We start from the raw sequence: 4463 nt of genomic DNA on the forward strand, positions 1-4463 counted from the left end.
TCTGTTCGGCTCAGCCGGACACAGGTGGGTAGCTTCAGTTAATTAATTGTACCTCCAGTGCACCCCTTTTTAGTTGAAGAATGTATGAAATGTAATGAAATCCAGCATGTTTATATGAAATCCAATCGTGTATGAATGAATTTATTTCAATTAGTTCGAATTCTTGTATCACTGGCATTGGATGAACATGCAAAACAATATGTACTAGCATTATTCCCAGGGTGATCACCTCGTTTGCAGCAGTTTCACATGTACTCCCTCCGGTCCTTTCTAGTCTGCATACAAGTTTTGTGTGCAGTCAAAGTATCTCTACTTTGACCAATCTTATAGAAAAAGGTATGCACTTTCACAATGTGCGAAGTAAAAAGGAATAGAATGAGTACAAATAGTTTGAGCAGCTTTTTAGTGTTCATGTACATTGCAACCAAACACACAGGCCTAGCAATTCATAGAGAACATTCAAAATAATCAATGATTGTGCATCTCAGCAATTCACATGTCAGAGCCAATATTTACTTCACAACTAAAGAATAAACAAAAAATGGATCGATGCTGCTGACAGCAAAGGGCATCCCATTCGAAAATACCAAATGCATGTCCTCTTGCTAAAATCAATGAGCAAAATTTGATAAGGTTGTCCCATTCCAAAATATCAAATGCCTACGATTGTGGAATGTGCAGGGTTTGCCATCAGTTCGGACATTGACATGGCACCTCATGCTAAATAAACCAGTTGTTCTTTTTGTGCAGTTCCACCAAAATCAACCAAATTCGCATGTAGCTTGTATGATTTTGCCCTTATATGTTGCAACGCCTTGAACTTATCGGCACCTCCTTTCTTGTGGTGGAAATGAATGATTCGATGTATTCATGAACATTTTGTGCAGTTCCCATTGAAATCAAGCTGAGCACCCTTGTTTGCATAAACACAAAAAAGTGATTAGTATAAAGCAAATTGTACTATGAATTGACAGTTTAAACAGGCACCTACATGGTCCATGTAGAGCACACTTTTAGAAAAATAGAACTCACCGGAAAGAATCCTAGAACAACATTGTACTCGCGCATCACAGCAAGAAAATGGAGATTTGTCAGTCCTTCTGAGCTGAAGTTAGTTTGGTCTTGTGGGGAGTAATGTAACCATCTTTCAACTGCTCCTTCTGATGAGAAGATAGATAGGGCTCCTTCATCCTGGCATAATCGGAACTAGTCACTTCACGTACTCCATATTCTTCTTCAGAGGAGCATGATCCTGTTGTGCAAAGACAAGAGGACAACTAAATGCTAGCATCCCTGTTTGCTCGAAAAAAAAGGAAAGGAAATATTTAAAACAGCACAGATGAAGCACTTCTTAAGGACAATACCACTTTTTCATTATAGTATCTAAATAGTAGCACAACACCAATAGAGATGACAAAGCTCAATCATATGGATGAAATCAGTGGGCGAGTACCAACCTTTGTCAGGAGGCTTATTGTGTAGAGCATACAGATGAAACACTTCTCCGGAACCATCTGTTGCTATCTACTATGGTGGCCATGCTTACTATATACTCCTCAATTAGTTTAATGTTTCCAACATCTTCTTGTGCAGTTCCACTAAAATATATGGTATCTTCAAAGAAGATCCCTATTTGCACAAGTAGAGATAATTACGTATTACATTAAGAGTGGCATCAAATCAGTGGCAAAACAATTGCTCGTTCCAGCCATAGCAATAAATTAAGATGCGAAACTATATCACTACTTGTGTCATCGCAGTTCCAGTGCTTCATTACAGCACCGGGAGTTGATTTTTGTTTTTCTTCCGCTTGTTCTTCCCCTTCATCACTTGGTTCAATAACAGACAAGCTTCGCCTTCAATGTAAGATTTGGCATGTCAATTAGGTTGCACAAGTATAGCACTAAACAATGACATTAATTTTCTGATGAAAGTGGCAAAATACAGGCCAATAGTTGTGAAATATCCTTATCTTACCTCAATGGGATATTACAATGCACATACAGATTGGAAGTCTTGTCTCCATTTGTGCAGTTCACTAAAATCAAGCAACATTATCGTACAAGTAGCACAACATATGAAAGCACACTGCGGAATCATGTGAAAGAAGGCTAGTACTGACTTCTCATGATGCGGAATTCAAACAACTCACAAGAAGAAGATCTGAACCAAATTTGCCAATACGGATAGGAAGTAAGATCTCCTCTTGTGCAGTTCCACTAAGATCAAGCAATCAAGCAACATTGTGAGTGTGACATTTTGGTTGAACTGCACAAAACACTCTTAAAACAAAAGTGTTTTGTGTAGTGCAACAAAAGGTCACAATGGCAACGAGGTGAAGTAGATAACCCTGTTTACACAGAGGTGTAAAGGAAACAACTAGTGGTCAATAACGGTGGATGGCACAAAAGCCAACAAAAAGAAGCATCTACCTTATCTAAATGGGAAAGAAAGCAAGATAGTAGCATTTCTCAAACAGTGGCATTGATTAATATTAACAGAGAGATTATATTAACAATAAAATTCGTTAAACATGTAATTTGCTTTTAATTGTGGCATTGCATCAATTTTCCAGCGGTATTATTAGAGGGTGTTTGTTTACAGGGACATTTTGGTGGAGGGACGTGTCGGTCCCATCTAAACCAAACAGGAGGGACTTTTAGGGACTAAAAGTGGGCATTTGGGACTAAAGAAAGAAGACCCCGAGGGAGAGTCTTTTTGGGACTTTTTCCAACAATTTCCCCTGCCACGCATCGCACCTTGTCTCTATTAGTTCATTACTATGGGTAACATGGTCTTTTAGCATGTCATTTAATAACCTCTAGTCCATGTTTAGTCCCTGGAACCAAGCAGGTAGGGACTAGGGAGTTTTTAACCAAATAGGGCCTTAGATTAACAACAGCTAAATAGTTGCACGGGAAAGTGGACGCACCAGCACCATGTGCATCTATCGATGTACTGGGGTGATGCACAGTTTGTTGCAACAAAGAACAAACAATCAAGGAGCATATTTGTGTTGGTCCCAGTTTTGTTATCTTTAGACACCTTTCCCTATGTGAGCGCAGCAAATCTAGTCCTGCTCAAACTCTACAGCCTTGTCCCCCAAAACAAAAGATCAGTATGTTACATATGTGCGTACTGCGTTTGTCATTGTTTTCACTTTTCGACCAATGTAGGTGCTGGATAGCCAGTCTGTACTAGTACTTTCCCCCTTCCTTTCCTCTTTGAACCACGTCCTAGATTTATACTATACAACTTTCCCCTCTACTTTCCCCCGTTCCTTTCCTCTTTGAACCACGTCTTAGATTCATGCGATACAACTTTCCCCCTTCCTTTCCTTTTTGAACCACGTTCTAGATTCATGCTATACAACTTTTCCCACTACTTTCCCCCATTCCTTTCCTCTCTGAACTACGTCCTAGATTCATGGTATACAACTTTCCCCACTACTTTCCTGTTTGATCCAACACCTAGATTTGAGTGCACAAGCGGAAAAAGCCCACATGCAGCTAGAGCAATGCATGTGGAATAAGTAAATTATACCTTAAGGTTCTTGGGGTGTGGTTCGATGGGCGACCGGAGACCGTTCGGCCGAAACTATGTACGGCGGTGAAGAAGAAGGGGTCGGAGGCCCTTCCGCGCTGCTGCTGGGTGAAAGTGAACAGCTGCGCCGGTAGTGGATTCCCTCCCTCGCTGACGGCAACAACGTTAAGCCTCCTTCCCTTCCCGGCGGACGGATCCTACCAGCTCCTTGACCAGCAGTGAGGGGAGAGAGAGAGGCCAACGAAGTCTTGTTTAGATCTAGAGAGTGTGAGAGAGTGTGAATAGAGCAACTACAAGCAGACCAGCAGTGAGGGGAGAGAGAGGCCAACGAAGTCTTGTTTAGATCTGCAGAGGGTGAGAGAGTGTGAAGAGAGCAACTACAAGCACTGAGGCTCCAGCGTGTATATATATACTGGAGAGAGTGTGAAGAGTGCAAACCCTAGAAAACAAGTGACGAGACTGCAGCTTATACGTGATGAGGTGATTATACGGTCACTACGAGATCATATAGCTCAGTATCCATCCATTTTGACCAGTGAAAGAATCCTCCTGGCACGAATTATGCTCAAGTGTAGTTATCGAACCCGAGACCTCAAGTTTGATGAGCGAACAGGCTAATCAGCTACACAACCCTCCCGTTATGTTCAACGAGAGGAAAATAACCTTTTATACATTCATGCATTCGTGTGACAAGTATGCCGTGTTTTTTTGTGTGTGTGGGAGTCATTGGGATTTAAATCATAATCGTGTCATGTGGCTTTGGTGGTAAGACTATCCACAGTGGTGCAGAAATAATGCAGCCTTAGTCACGTTACCTCTCTCCACGTAGTACGTTGGGTCCCACCAGTCAGAGGGTGAAACAAACAAATTAATAAGAAAAGTTAAAAGCGTCAGCGGTGTATCTTACCTCACACATCTCG

This window comes from Triticum urartu, chromosome 5A, assembly GCF_056163025.1.
Source record: "Triticum urartu cultivar PI428250 chromosome 5A, HENAU_Tu73, whole genome shotgun sequence".
Classification (NCBI taxonomy): Eukaryota; Viridiplantae; Streptophyta; class Magnoliopsida; order Poales; family Poaceae; genus Triticum; species Triticum urartu.